The sequence below is a fragment of the Melanerpes formicivorus genome, unplaced genomic scaffold (assembly GCF_026170545.1).
Source record: "Melanerpes formicivorus ecotype bairdi unplaced genomic scaffold, bMelFor1.0.p_v2 SCAF_24, whole genome shotgun sequence".
NCBI classification, from domain to species: Eukaryota; Metazoa; Chordata; class Aves; order Piciformes; family Picidae; genus Melanerpes; species Melanerpes formicivorus.
In genome coordinates this window covers 5,307,336-5,323,914 of record NW_027142376.1, presented here as the reverse complement: position 1 = coordinate 5,323,914, position 16,579 = coordinate 5,307,336, and the positions used below count along the sequence as shown (strand labels likewise).

At 42.8% G+C, this 16,579-nt stretch overlaps 1 protein-coding gene across 1 annotated transcript in view; it reads right to left on the bottom strand.

Annotated features, from left to right (window-relative positions):
* ARPP21 (cAMP regulated phosphoprotein 21) overlaps positions 1-16,579 on the bottom strand; it is a 210,131-nt gene that overhangs the window by 144,721 nt on the left and 48,831 nt on the right. The window lies entirely within an intron of this gene.

Genomic DNA, 16,579 nt, shown 5'->3' with positions numbered 1-16,579 from the left:
GCCGCCGCCATTGTGCGCGCCCAGCGCCCCCCGCCCCTTACCCCACCCCGGCACCCGCGGGCCGGGCCAGGGCGATTAGCTGCCCGGCCGGGAGCTGGATCTGTCTGAGTGTGGGGTGGGTATGTCTGTCTGTCTGTCTGTCTGTCCGTCCTTCCCCCAAGCCGTCCCCTCTAGTGACACTGTCGTCCCCCCCCCCCCCAAATCTCCCAAGCACTTCCCGTCAGCCCATCCCCAGCCGGGAGTAGAGACAAAGGACGGCGCAGCTCTAATAAGGAGAAAGCTCATTAATCTCCTCTGATTCCTTGTTATTTGCTTCCACCCACTCATCGCCCCCGAGTCTCCCCCAAAAGAGGGAAGAAATGGGCTCTCGGCTCCAGAGGACATCTTTAGGAAAGGTCGAGGGAGGGTGGGTTTAATTATTCTTGTTGCTGGTGAAACCTGGCAGCATCCACACCGAGCGACCGATCTGCTGAAAGGGGTAAAAATAAAAAAGACTGCAGCAGATTTTGGGTGGTAGCAGATGAGCCACTTAAAATGGGGCACATGATCCCCTTCCCCCTCCCCTTTCTCTGCCCAGCATGTCTCCATCTAGGATCTGGCTTGATGATATTTCTCCAGGAGTCTCGCTGCGCACCATCAAGGCAGAGGGAAACGGACATTTCACCAGCACACGCGTTTCCAATACATAAAGCCCCTGCTATCCATTTAAAAACCCAGCCTTGTTTTACCCAATTGAGCACATCCAGGCATTCATCCTGCACCCAGCTGAGAAAAGGGCATTTAGCTCTTTGCTAGGTGGCTATTAATATGCAGTAAAATTATAGCTGTACAACGCCAAATGTAATTGCCATAGATCATTTAGAGCAGATCCAGCAATTCAGCTGCTGGAAATGCATGCTCTGTGAATAACCATGCATCTGGTACAATGCCCTCTACTACAATAACCTGAAAGGAGACAGAAGCGTCTGGTACTAGCTGCAATTAGTAATCCTAAAGATGAAAAGTAAACAGTCAATAAGTACAAAGCAACAAGGTCCTATGAAATACAGTGATCATTTCTGTCTACAGGAATACAAATAACCCAACTCCCACAGACAGACAATCCTTATTTAACATGCACGGTTACAAATGCACTCCTTTCATTCTGCTCTTTCTGAAAGTCCTTGTTACAGAAGGCAGTTTGCCATAGTTAATGTAGAAGAATTCATGTACTACTCAAACACAGACAAACACACTGAAGGCTGGGGAGAAACATTTGTTTCAGGAGGTATTATCCTTGCATGCCTGGAATCCTTCTTTCCCCTCAGAAGCAAACACCTGTTTTTACCAGGGATGGCTGACTGGCATCAGACTGGAAGAATACAGTGAGCAGTGAACCGCAGCAGGGTGTGCATGAGCAGGCTCCTGGTGCATGTTGCAAGTGATCAGCAGCATGCAGCCAGCACACCAAACCCTGCTCTAATACACCTACCCATGGGGCTTGCTCCTAGGGTGGTCGCATTTGGCACCATCTACTTTTAATGTCATTATTTAACATGTTCCCACACTACATGTTGCAAGTTGCAAGAAAGGAGAAAGGCTGGCAGAAATGTTATAAATGGCACTGAGCTGAAACATGCTACGGGCTGGCAACCTGGGAAGGACCAGGTCCTTGGTTTTGAAGTGTTTCTTTTAGCCACCACCACTGCAGACCAAAGTTCATCCCCTAAAATGGCTATAAAAACTGTTTTGAACATGCCCTGTGAAGCAGAGGACCTCACTTGACTGCTGCACCTCACCATCCTTTCTGTCCCAACTAGGGTACCCACCTAAGGGAGAGAATCAGGATGTAAAAGCACTACTCACTCATGCCTTTAGTAGATGGCCTGCAACACACCTATCTGAGTAGGAAAGGGGGTAACAGGGTTGAATGTTTCAAAACCTTACCCCGGTCACTAGGCACAATGAACATGTAGAGCAGCCACATGTCCACAACTTGTCTCCTACCATCGGAATACTGGAATGCCTTCAGAGTGGGAAGCACCAAAACTGTATGTTATATCTGTAAGTAGATGAAAATCATCCAAGCTGTAGCCCTGGCAGTTCAATCCACTCTCTCCTGCATGGCAGGATGTGCTGGGGGCAAGTTTTCAAAGGCTGAAAGATGCCAGCTACAGCAACAGCAAAGGAAATAGGAGAAGAAAGAAAAGCATCACCCCAGTATCACACGAGCTGGTGTTTCCACTCAGAGTGGTGAGCAGCATCAAACACAGCATGTGAGAAAGGGGTGAAATTGCCTCCCTTTGTTGAGAAGTCACTTCAGACCTTCTAAGAGTCAGTTTTAGAGTCTAAAAGAATATGCATCCTACGTCCCCTCTTCAGGACTTTTCCTTGCAAAAGATAAAATCACAATCATTGCACAATCATGTCTGAGAGGTGAGGAACCATGGCAATGTGCCAATTTGGAAACATGCAGAAGCTGAATGTTTAAGCAGAGGCAGAATTTGATAAACTTTTCAGACCTCTGACACCTTTTCCTGTGTATTTCATAGCCAGATTTCAGAGGCAAGCAAACAAACAAACAATACCCAACCAAACAAAAACCCCACAAACACAAACGAAGAATAGACACAAGACCAATTTCTCCAAATTCTTTCTTTGAGAAAGCATCTAACTAATCCCTGAGAGCATGGTTCCTGGGTCTCTGGTCTTGCAAAGTGCCCTTGTGCAACAGCAACACCCTACAGCAGTGAAGCATACATCCCCTATACGCACACAACATTCCAAGAGGCAACTGCAAAGGCTTCAGCTGGAGGAACTTTCAAAGCATGACAGCAGACTGTGTCATTTGTTCACTGTCCGCACACGCTGTCCTCTCAATTTCACTTAGAAACCAAGAAAACCTTAGTGGGCTCTCCCAAACCATCGTTGGGTTGGAAGTGCGTGACAGCAGTCAAACATTTCCTGGAGTTCTGCAGTCACAGGAGGTTCCTGTCACAGCAACACTGTCGTGCAATATTATTTAATCCATTAATAGGAGCTCTCATGTCTGGTTGCACTTTTCCTCTGCCTCTACTCATTTTTCAGTGAAACAAAGCTAACATACAAAGTCTATTGTGTGCTGGAATTACGGAATGATTCAGGCTGAAGCATAACACTTGTTATAAGCTAACTGCTGATGTACTTTATAATAATCTTCCATAAAAGAGATTATTCTTTTAAGTTGTCTTTTGTTTGTTTAAAATATATTTATCATGCAGAATTTGCAGATGGACTTAAAAATGCTGCACTTTTATTTAAAACAGCATTTTTACAGTATGTAAATGTAGCTCCAAGTTTCAAACATTTCTCAGGAAGAGAAGCAAAGCATTTATTCCAGCTACAACATCACAAGCCAAGGAAGGTTAACCAAGCAATCGGCATACAGCTTATACTGTTAGCTCAGATTTGAGACAAAAACTGCAGCTTTATGCTCTTCCCACTGAAGTCAGTGAGAATTTTGCAATGGATTTAATTAGGATTAAGATCAGGAACCTAAACCTAAAAGTCTGTCTTTGGAGGAGGATCAATGAATAACCCTTTAAAAACATATTCTGTGGCTACAGGGGCTGAGGAGGGTATTTTTTCCCCACTAAAAGCAAAGCACCACTTCTTTGTGTTTGACATTTCAAATCCCCTCTTAGTTTCTTTTAGAAATCCCAAAGTGTTTGATGTGCCGTATCTGTGCATCTTGAAAAGGACACTCCAGTGTGTAGTTCCTCACCCCACAGGAAAAATAAAACCAAAACACTTGTCTGATCCCCCTTAAGAAACTGTAGCTCCTGATCGGTTGTCACTCTCAAATGAAGATGAGCAAGAGTTTGAACTCCAGCTAGCATTGGTGCAAACGATCCCTCCTGTTGTAGCTTTTTCCTTAATTTATGCTTTTAGACAGGAGGACTGTAAGACTTTCAGGTCACAGTGCTGAAGGGACAGGGGACTGTTTCACGGGCTAAAAGGGTGGCTGGCAGCTCCACAGAAGATATTCCACAGTAAGCCAGAGGCCATGGAGAGGGCTCAGCCTGGTATCCTTCTGAATCAGTCATATTGCAGCCAACAGAGCTATGACAGCTGGAGAAATTCAGGCAGCAGGCAACTCTGGGTTGCTCTGGACAGAAGCACATCTCTGATGTAGGAACTAGGCATCACAGTATTTTGTATAATATAGGGCAAAGAGACAAAGGAAGCAGTGGTGAGTAAGAGAAAGAGCATTAAAAAGAGAGAGTCAGCAAGAACCATGTGAGCTGTGGTGTTAGGATGGGCCACAGAGAAAATGGTAAGACGACGAGGAGGAGGGAAAGTCCCAGACAGGGAATGCAGTGAGTTGATTATCCTGAGATCTGTGATTCATTGTGGGGAATGTGCACTACTTTCACATGTTACAGTACTGTAGGGAAAAAATCAGGCTGAGGAAATTCCAAAGTCTTTCAATTGGATTTATGAGCTTTAATAATCTAACAGCTCAGGGTCACCTGTGAGCCAAGCAGTTCCTGAACTCTTAAGTATGAGTAGCTCTAAGGAGATATATGACAAAGACAGCATCTGCAGGAGGGTAGTTACAGTCCTCAGCGTAGGAGCTGTAAGAATCACAAACAACTTCACTAGAACAAAGCAATTATCTGACAAAGTCTTACCAACAAAAGTCTTAATTGCAGCCCTTTGTCTAAAGCAAAGTATAAAAGCACAGCGTTTCTCCCTGCACGGAGAGAGCAGAGAAGTTTTGGTGCCAGTTTGCAGCTACCACAGTAAGATGCAGGTAATACAGGCTTTGGTCCACAGTTCCTCTCTCACTTCTAAATCATCACTAGACCTACATCTGCCCTTAATGTGCCCTGGAAGAAAGGAATTTAGGAACTTCACGGGTGAGGAAGTGGATCCAGGAAATGACACTGAGGGGCAAAAAGAAAAAAGCAATTGGAATTGCCAAGGAATTGCCATGTACCTTCCAGAAATCCTTCCAGAGCAATATTAATAACAGCAGTAAAACAGGCTTATGAAGTTGTAGGCTTCCTTTAGCACTCAAAAACAACACCAGTATATTGTAGAGAAGACCATTATCCCAGCTGTAAGTAGAACAAGAACCATCATACAGACTGCAAAGTATTTCAGGTCAGTGATTTATTTCAGGTTGTCAGGACTCTGGGTCTTGATAATATTCTGCACCTGTGTTCTTGTCAGGACACATAGATGCAACCTAGTGCAATGTAGATCAGATACCATATGAAAACCCAGATAAGTTGACAAGTGATTTGGAGGTGAAGAAAAGAAGCCTCGCTTTACCAGTCAGCCACTGTCACCAAGTGTGCTCACCAACTACCAAGTTCTGCCTTTGGAATTCCTCTGAACATGTTGCCCTTTTGACTTCTGCCTCTAGAACACCTAGTCTGAAATGCCTATTTTGAACATAACATCTTAAGATTAAGGCTCCTGTTGGCATCAGGGCCAGACCTACCTTGCAGGTATTTTTCACCAATAACTTGATACTACACAGCTATGTTGATACTCTTCAACCAGATACCATTCCTCAGTGTTCTTTCAAAAGTTTTTAAGAATAATGTTTCCTTTTGCACATCAGAATCTCTGGAAAGGATTGTGGCCACAACATCTGTGTAAGACGGATGTGTGGCATTCCTGCTGGCCACCCCACCTCACAGCAGTATGCTCTGAGTCTCACACTGGCCAGGAAGCCACAGCACTGACCATCAGTGAGCAGAACACAGACCTGTATAAACCCTGGGACTTCAAGCTTTCCTGCTGCTCACTGTGCCTAAATGTTGATTTGCATTTCAACTAGAGGAAGGCAACTGGGGACCTTTCATAGAGAGTGGCTCTGGCCTTGACTTCCCTGCAGCTGCTCTCTCCTCAGACCTCCTGTGGAGGCAACTGCAAAGCTGGGTTGATAACTCAGGACCATAAGCATAGCATGATGGAGCTCAGTACATCACTGTGCAGAGGCTTGGAAACTCTTGCTCTTTTAGGATTCCAAATCCAAAGTCTGCTTGCAGAAGGTTGGGCTTTATCTTTGCTGAAGTCACTCCTATTTGAGTTAATAGAGGTACTGAGTCTAAACAATACAACAGCTTCAAGGTATGGCCACTAGTGTTGTGGACAGCCACATCCTGAGCACTGTTGTACCTGGAATAGTTAAAAGGGAAATCTGCAAAAACAGTCTCTCGCCTAAACTGGAATGAGCCTGTCAGATGAGAAACTAATTCTAAAAACCTGTAATTCATACAGAAATTGATAGAAGAGTTGGAATTGCACTTAGGACAAAGCAAAGAAAGGCTAGTTCTTATTCTGTAAAATGTGCTTAACCCCCTCCCCCAGCAATATGAACCTTTTCAGTCAGAGAAACAGCAAAGATTGGTCATCAACACTACTCAAGAGGAGATGAGGAGAGCCTCCACAATAGAGGGAGTGAAAAACATATCAAAATTTTCTGGCAGATGGGTTCCCATCACAGTCCACATGATTAGGCCATATTGTGCTTTGTGTGCAAAGGAGTCTGCAGATGAGGCAAAGAACAGAGCAACCTGAAAACTACCAAACCAAACTGACACAAAGACCCCAGTCTGTGCTAAATCACATCTTCCAAAAGCAACCCTTTACAAGCTACTGGAGGCAGTGCACCTGACAGCTTAAGTGTCATCACGTTAGTTCTGTTTATGCTCAGTACAAATGGTCAGAGAAGTCACAGGTGTGGCCATAGTTTCACATAGTCAATGTGGCTCTACTTTGGACTCTCCTACCCAAAGAGCTAAACAGTAACAGCAGTTCTACAGTAAGCAGAGAATAATTCCTGCCATGTGTCATGTGCAGACCCTCTCAAGATCTGTCAGGATTGCTGAAGCTGGCTAAATAGCCTTTCTCATGTGACTGGGGAGTCTAAGAGGTCTTTCAAGGACCTCTGGGTTAAAATCCTACTGAGATAATAATTTCATGGGGATTGGTGTGTCACACTGGCCCAGTGGAGTTTTAACTCCCCCAGTGGGCTGCTGTCACACCCTTAGCACATGCTTCTTAAGCGTGAGCAGAGCCAGCACACCCTTACCTCTTCGGGCTCACTCCTTTGGCACCACTGGGCATTTCCCAAGGCTCTTAGCAGAATATGGCTTTGATTAGCATCAGTTAAGCAATTTGCTTTGTTTCTCTTGAACACTGTGGAATTAACTTTTGTGTTGGCTGCTGGGCTGCAGAGGAGAGACAGTAAGCAATGGGTGACTGCTTATGTACAAAACAGGTGCGTTCAACCTGAAGTGATGAGGGCACTACAAAATCCCACCGTGCTGTGCTGGAGGGATAGATCACAAGGACAGGTACTAAAGCTTCCAGCACTCTGAGGTCCTGGACCTTTCAGGTCTTGGAGACTTGAGCATAGTTATTTCTCAGTCACTGCCCTTAAAATAATACAGTTCCTCCACAAATTTCTCCCAGCTGCCTTCTTTTTGTTTCGCATTGCCTTATCCTCTAGACATATTTAAATTTTCCTTTGTTTGGAGTCTACATTTGTTCACTCCCTAAAATTACAGCCTTTGCAGTGCACAATACTGTAGAAAGTCCCTTCATTGAAAGAGCAGAACACAGAATAATTTTAGCATCATATAATTTCCTGCATAATTGTTAAATAATTTTCTTCCTTTTCTCCCTCCCCCTCTTTTTTTTTCTTTTTTTTTTTTTTTTGGGGGGGGGGGGGGAGGTGTGTGTGTATTAAGGAAAGAAAGATTCAAAGTGCATATCCAGAGAGAGACAGACAGAAAACTTAACAGCTTCATGATGCTGTGCCTAACCCTTATTGCACCTCACCTTTATTGAATCAATGGCAGGACTTTCCCTGTGCCTGGCTTCGGTCGCTCAGCCTTGGACTCCACTCTGAAAGGCATTATTGGTTCACAAATCTCATTGTGTGTTTGTGACATTGTATTCCCAAACACCACATCATGAAAATATTCAAATCAAACTGTTCATAACATTTTCCTGTGCACCATCTGGGCCTTGTGAGAAAGCTGACATTATCTGTCAAAGTGGAGATAACCACATTTTCCCTCTTTTGTATCGTTAATGTTTGTCGTCGCACATTTCGCTTTAATGCTCCAATTACATTATGACGTTCTCACAAACTGAATGGCACTAATGACTTTCATTATTATTTACACACTTCCTTAATTATAAGGCTCTCCCTCTCATTCACAACGTGTTCTCCCTCATAACACTCACTCTGATATAAAGCTAATGAGTTTTAAACTTTCTATTACATAAAGGCTCGTGATTAATTACCCAGCTTCCCCAATCTCTTTCTGATGTACAATGCGGGGCTCTCCTGCAGCGATGCAGCAAAGGGGGAGAAGTATGGAACTTTTATTCCCTCCTCAGTGAAAGCAAATAGAGAGATAAATAAAGTATCTTTCTCTTTAAAGTGGCGTATGCAAATTTAATTGAAAACAAATATACATCAAGCCGTTCCTCAGGAGAAATCTAAATCTCTCTATATTAGCAGCGTGTAGTAAACAGGATAATAATGCCTATTATTATCATCTTTAATTTTTCATGGCAACAATTTTTTTAATCTAGTTCAGGCAAATGAGACAGTGCAAGTAAAAACGTGTGGCTTTTACATAAGGTACCTTAGCGTAGCATGCTGCATCACCAAGATCAACTATTTATGGGGGTTTAATTATTCAAAATACCGGACTCCTCTGCTGATAAAAGAGGTAAGACAGAAAGCCCAAGGTTGCACCACACCGGATGAAGGGCAGTCATGACAAATATAAATTACTGCACCTCAGACTGACAAAGGTAATACAATAAGCCAGACCCTAGAAGACTTTGAAAGACGTTGTGGGGGCACTGAACAGCCCTGCAATGAAAATCCGAGCAGAGTACTGAGGCACTGGTGCAGGCTGCAGGCTGCACAAGCTGTGTGTGTCTCAGCGCCTCTGCTGCCAACAGAGATTGGATTCCCGCAGCCACATGTAAATTATTGACAGTCACAGGGTAAAAAATGGGTTAATTAAAATCTGTGGCTATTCTTGCCCCATTTGCTGGCTGGTAAACTTGACCTTAAGATCATGAGGAACCTGTGCATACAAAAAATGTATTTCCTGCCATTTCAAGGGAAGTTCTCTTTTATGCCTCGCCAATATCTATGCAAATCTATACGTAATCCAGAGAGGGATACAGGCCAAAATGGGACATCCTGTCATGGCTGACTCCGTGGATAGTCAGCTACGAATGACATATTCACTTAAACCAAGGATGGGACATCTGGAAAGATGAAGATTCATTTCCCAGAGCCATCTACCTCTGTGCTGCCTTTATATTAACTCCTGCTGCTGATCTGCTGCTGGAACAGATAAGAAAATGTGCTTTGTTGTGTGAAAAGCCTATTCCCTTTCAAATTCAGTTTGTTTTCTTTTTAATGCTGTATGCTTTAAATTTCTAATCAGTTTCCAATGTCATGACAAACCCTGCAGCTATGTTACATTAAATAATTCCCTCAAAGTTCAACACAACACAACAACATCGTGCAGCTTCAGCCTTGGGAAAATTCTGAGATTATAGTGTCAGCCTCCTTTTGAACACCTCCTGATGAATATGGTGGTCCTACAGAGTAAAGAACTTAAGAAGATATACAGGATCTGATGCAAGGGCCACAGAGTAAACTACATGACCATCCTTCTATCGTCACTTAAGATCTCAACCTGAGGCTGCTGCTCATCAGCATTTCAGTCATCTGAATTATGAAATTCTCTCACTTCAGAGAATGTTCTGTAGTTTCTTTCAAAAAAATCAAAACTTGAAGTAACTGAAAATCAGCCCTTCCAGACTCTTCAATGTTGACTTGCATACTGTGTATCCTGCAAAAAGTTATGAGGAGCATGTTATGAAGCAAAAAGTGTAAAACCCTTCTATTATTTGTTTAAATCCCTAGCTAGAAGCCAGGGTTTAGAGGGCAGACAAGCTCATGACAGAAACTTAAGAAATAGCAGAGATGGAAAAAAATGAGTTGCAGAAAGAAGGTAGATCTCAGAATAACATCACTGTTCTGATTCTAATAAAGCTCCTTTGCTTGGCATTCAAAAAAAGTAAAAAAAAAGAAAAGAAAGAAAGAAACAAGACAACTTCTGTGCTATTCTAACTTTAATCAGTATGTGATTTGGGGATTCACAATTTGCCCTTAGATAATGCATGACTGCCCTGTGTGAATAGATGGAGTGCTCCCAAAAATCTGGCTTTCTCAAGATTCAGCTGCTTGCTGTGGCTATTGCAGTTGTTCATCTTTTGTTGCTGACTCTAGGGTCAAGAGCACTGCACCAACATTAACTCTAGGGTATGCCTAGGTGTGTAAGTTTACATGCAGAGCCTCCTGATGTTTCATATGGGGCCAGATTATGCCACTCAGTCACATTTACATGCTCATCAAGAGCTTTCCAAACAATCTTGTTGAAAATCAATTGAATGCATACACACAAATAGTCCACTGAAGAGGATATGCTCTTGAAAGGTTGGCCCATGCCCTTGATCTCTGTTTTATTGTGGATGATTTATGTTGCTGATAGTCTTCCTCAAAATACAGCGAATAACAAACCACAGTAGCTGTTAATCTTGATGATTCTTTCCATATATAATAGTTTCTCCCTTTAGACACATTCATCATTTTCCAATGTTATCCAGAAAGAACTGGGCTCTAAAGTGTAGTCCTTGACTATGTCAGCATACTTAACTATTAGCAATAGCACTTAAACCAAAGAAATGAGACATCACAGAGTAAGACACAAACATAACACATTGGCTGAGCCAATCTTTGTGCAGAGATGTTAAAACAGCCAGAGAAGGTTGATGATAATGTCAGAATAGGTAAAATTAGTCACAGTTTAGTAAGTGGCATGAGGGTTTGCAGTTACAATTTTATGGCCCATTCCTAATGCAGACTGAGCTTGTGAGAAGTTTACAGCCCACAGGATCAACTGATTAATATGACAATTAAAGGATAAATATATTTTAATGATGTATGGCATTATCTCTGTGCTCTGCAGCTTGCAACAATGTTTTTGTTTATTGTACTATTTAAGTCATGAAATTCTAGCTGTTTAAGGTAATGTGTTAATATCACCACATTCCCCCAAAGAGGAGTCAGACACAGGCCTTCCAAGGTTTCTTATGAAGAAGGAAAGATGTTATAAACAATTTGAAAGTGAGAATGGCACCGCAAGCAGGAGCCTGGCTTCACATCTGAAACTCTATTACATGGCCCTGTGATCCACTGCCTATATGAGCAGTGAGCATGGAGCCTTCTCCCTGTCTCGCCTTTTCTGTCGATGTCAGGAGAGCTCCACGGCTCACAGAAGTAAATGATGGAGAGAGGAAGTGCTTCACAAGCCTGAGGACAGGGCAGAGAGAAAGGCAAGACACCAGTAGGAAAAGTAATTAGCGGTGGTGGGGAGTAAACTGCTGAAGCTTGTTCTTGCAATTGATTTTGTTGTTGCACACTGTATGAGATCTGCACAGCCCAGGAGAGACAAGCCATCACCTGAGAAAGCTGCATGCAAAGCGACATCGCTAAGCAGGAGCCAGGTCTTGACTTCAAATACTGAGGCCCTAATCCTGATCCTGCCTTTTATTTAAGCTGTTCAACCCATCTGCTGGTGTTTATTCTTCACACTGGTTTCTTCTGATCTTTCTTCAGGCTATTGGAATTCTGGGGAAAGGCCTATCCATCATTGTGAGTTTATGTAATGGCAGCCTGTGAAAATGTAACATCCTACATCCCAGTCTGAAAATAGCCTCAGTGAAGATGATGGGAATTTTACATTGATCTTGGCAGCAATCTTGTTTGCCAATAATATAATCTGTATGTATTCTTTTGAAATGTTTGGTATTGATTAACACAGTTTTTAAAAGCAGAGACCATAAATTATTCCTTTTGATTTATAAAGTAGTCATAGCAAGTGTTTATCACAGGCAGATGATTTTCATACATAACAGAATACTTAGAAAATAAGCCCCCCAAAAAAACCCCAACAGATCAGCTTTTCCCTGTGCTATAGCTGTAATCACTTTCATACAAACACAAGCAAACTCGGAAACCTCTTTCCTGCAATGCTTCAGGAAAGAGACGAGCCTTGCAAACCAATAATAACAATAATAACAATAATAACAATAATAACAATAACAATAATAATAATAATAATAATAATAATAATAATAATAATAATAATAGTAGTAATAATATTATCAGGTTGGAAGAGACCTTCAAGATCATTGCGTCCGACCCATCAACCCACCCAAACAACTAAACCATGGCACCAAGCACCCCATCAAGTCTCCTCCTGAAGAAGACTAGTGAAGTGCCTTCATGGAGAACATCTTACTAATGGCTCCCCTACATCCAGGGCACAAGCACCTCTGACTGTTCGTAACACAAGTATGGTAGACAAATGGTACTGTACCTGCAGGAGAAAACATTTACAAAGCTCATCAATTTTTGATAGAGCTGTACATCACTTGAGGACCTAGATGGTTATTCAGGACAAATCAAGATAGACCCAGGTATTTGGAAATACTGCAAATGGATTTCATAAGTCACCATACTCTGCTGTGGAGAAAAGCACACATTGGGAAGATGGATTTTGGAAACAAACAAGCAAACAATGAACAACCAACCAAAAAAAAAAAACAACCCAAACAGGTGCTGCAGTAAAATCTTAGCTCTGCAAAGTGGTTTCTGTCATTGTTACTATTTGTACAATACCTGCATTTTCTTCTGTCCTGCCTTTCTCCTGCCAGGAGCTGGCAGCTTTGTAGACTGACCGCAGGGCTGGGCGGGCACCCAGCCCTGCATCCCTGGGCACGGCAGCCAAAAGCAGTGTGCTGATTTCCAAAAGAGCAGCAGGGGACTCATAGCATGGCCACCAGTAAAAGCATCACAAACCCCGAAATAGCAGAGCTCTTTCCTTTTAATTGCAGTGCCCAGCAGTTTTTTTTCAAAGTGTGAGCATTTCTCCAGTATCCCCTGTAGGCCTTTTGTCAGCTCCTGTGCACTCTTGGTTGTTTTGCTGATGCTCCTCGGCAAACATGGTGATAGCTGTTAAAGCTGTACATAGCCACATGCCCATTTCAGTGCCAGTCTTCTCCATGATGTTTGTCAAACACCTGGAAGGAAGGTGGCTGACAGCTACCTCATACCTAGAGCAAGGTGGCACACTAAGAGTGCAGGAAAAGTGAGATTTTTCCAGGGATATTGGACTTCACTGACTAAAGCACAAGGGCAGCACACCTTGTAGGTTCTCAGGATTAATGATTCAGGCTGTTTGGCTCTTCTCCATTAGCCTGTACCTCTTGAAAACGAGACCTTTCAGACTTCCTTTCCCTTTCTGTTCCCCCATGCTCCTGTCCTGTGTCCCATGCACTCTCTCCTCTTCCTTTCCCTCTCCCATATTCATGCCGGAGGGTATATCATGATGAGGTTCTCTAATCAATCGTCTGACTCATTGCCTTATGGCAGAATATTGCTGTGGCTAATGACTAATATGACTGCAAGATTTTCAAATGTCATCTTGTAAGATCTTACAGGCTGCCTGTTAACTATTGTTTTGCCTCGCCAGGATTAGCTGGGTGGCAAAATAAACCAGTATGATGTAGCACAGTGAACTCATTTCTTAGCAGCTGATTTGTATTTCTAAGTATAGCCTAAGTAAGACAGCACAGGACCAGAGTATTTCCAAACTGAGAAAGGCTCCACTTGTGAGCAGCTTTCCCTAAGATACTCAGTGCTCATTTGCACAATGAAAGACAAAAAACAGAGGTTGAAACTTCCTGTTTCTTGAAAGATGACAATTGGTGTTTACATTCATATTGTGGTTTATGATGAGAGGAGGAACGTGAGGAAGTGCCAAGTCAACTAGCTGGGTGCATTGTTTGTTGTTTTCACTGAGGCATACCAAACACTTCTTCCTCCACAATGTGGTTTTCTGATGAGCAAAGGAGAAGCAAAGAGTTTCTCTCTGCACCTCCTGTGTCCCTGCAATGGAAGCTAATGTTTACCCTGTCAGTTATTACCTGGAGTTATGCCGTGGTAGCAACTTAGTTTTATTTCAGATTGATGTGAAAGCAACATACTTATTCTCAGTACTGGGGAATTTTCTTCTGGGTAAGGAATTATCACAGAAATAAGTAAGAGTTGTCTCAAGGAGAATTTTAGATTATTTTAAAACCTGGTGATACCCAGTGCTTTGCTGCACTCCTGGTGATGCCTAAGTATGCCCAGTATTGTTTACAGGCATGTACATTGGTTCTGTTATTCTTTTCTTGCCATGCTTCTGTGTACAGCATGGAACTGAAGGCATTCCCCTTTGCCTTTTTCAGATTCCTGTGCTGGCAGGAACAAAGTTGCTAATCACAGGATTGTGACACTTCCTCTGGGCAATCAGCTGTTACATTCCTGCAGTTTGACCATTCCAGAAAACACAAACATATTTGGCCAGTTCTCTTGCACAAAACTGACTTCAGCATGGACAGCTTTCCCAGATACCCTTTTCTAAACACTTCCTGATGCCTTCTGCATCAGCTCATCTGGTCACTTTGCCTTTGACATGGATGTGAGACTCTGAGGTACTGTGGGAAGGGTAAGGTGACAGGGAGTGCTATGCTTTTGCTGCTGATTTTCAGTGAATTAACAAGAGGCATATTACTGGGCATAAAAGAACAGAGCTAGTACCAAACACACCATCAAACAGGGAAGCCTACTGTAAAGCCCAGCGTGTTAGAAAACTAATGAAGAATGTCACAAGACCTTAAACCAGCTAATCTCACTGAGACAGCTTGTTAGACCATCAGATTGCCCAGCTGAGAAACCCGCTGCCATTACTGCTGTGTTTGTGGTGTCAAACCCAATTAATGTTTCTCCTGATGAATTTTCATTCATTAGAGTTGGAAAGGCAAGAAGAGAAAAAAACAAACAAACAAGTGCAGTAGAAGTGAATTTGTTTCCCTCTCCCTAGCAGAGTTTTCTCCATGCTTTAGTATCACAACCATGAGAACCACACACCAAAATCAGCTCTGGTAACTGTCAGGGCTGTTCCTTTCCCCACAGCCCCACAAGCTTTAGCTTCTCTAACACCCAGCCGCTAGCACAGAAGCAGCTCCACCATATCTGCCTGAAAAGGCTGACACAGCAGGAAAATTTCCACCTTTGTACTCAACCAGTGCAAATTTGCTGTGAGGCCTTATCTCAGCCAAACCAGGATATGCCTTCCTTCAGTCTGGCAGTGCTTCCAGATCATTGTGAGTACCTAGGTTGGTTATTTTGATTTGTTTTCCCCCCAAAGATGAATATGCAAAGGTAACCACTGCTGACTCCATCCTGTGGTCCCACCTCAGCATGCTTACATCAGGTGACTTTGTCTGACAACACAGCACGAGTCACTTTGCTACCAATATTTCCTCTAAAACCAGCATCTGGTAGAAGAGAAAGAGGATTTTGAGCCACTTGGGTGAAATCAAAGCCTTGCTGAATTCATGCCACTGCTTTCACCTGAGCCTAATTTTTACCAACCATCTTTACAGGAGTGCTCCACAGCACTGGCAAAGTTTTAGATATTGCTTCTCTCCTGCTACATAATGAAAATCTTCTCTCTCAGCCTCATGCAGGGCACCTAATAAACTGGCACAGAAAACTGCTGAAATATTAAGGCTATTAGGTTGTCTCAGCTTTTAAGGGAAATGATGCAATAATTTATTTATTTTTTAAACTCAAATGCAAAACTTTCCAGATGTTGAGTTTATAGTGATATTTTCACTGTTCCTGAAGCATTATGAGGGGGACCTGTGAATTTTAAGTAGTGACAATCAATAAGGTTTGAGAAATACTACGTTAAAGCTTAAATCTCAAGCCCATGATCCTGACAGAGCTGACACTTAATACATACTCATTCATCATCATTTTTATCATTTTTCCTGCTCTGTGAAAACACTGCTGATCTTGTTTTGGCTGTTGACTATCCAAGCATACTATTAAAGCCCTCATTTAATAAGGTAAGCAGTTTCTAATGGGATTTAAAATTCGAGGTGCAATGCAATGAACATCAAATGCTGGCATAAATCTCTTGCACTAAAATTCATATTTGTCATCAGAAGGTGGGGAAAGGGAGTTGTTTGTTTTTAAAAGCATCTGCAGCTCATGATAGCAGGGCTAGGGAGGTTCTTCTCCCCCTCTACTCTGCCCTAGTGAGACCACACCTGGAGTATTGTGTCCAGTTTTGGGCTCCCCAGTTCAAGAGAGACAGACACTGCTGGAGAGAGTCCACAGGAGAGCCACAATAATGATTACGGGACTTGAGCATCTCCCCTGTGAAGAAAGACTGAGAGCCCTGGGGCTGTTTAGTCTGGAGAAGAGAAGGCTGAGAGGGGATCTGATCAATGCCTATCAATATCTGAGGGGTGGGTGCCAAGTGAAAGGGCCCAAGCTCCTGGGTGGTGCACAGTTATAGGACAAGGAATGATGGATACAAACTTGAACAGAGAAGGTTTAGCTCAACATGAGGAGAAACTTCTTTACAGTGAGGGT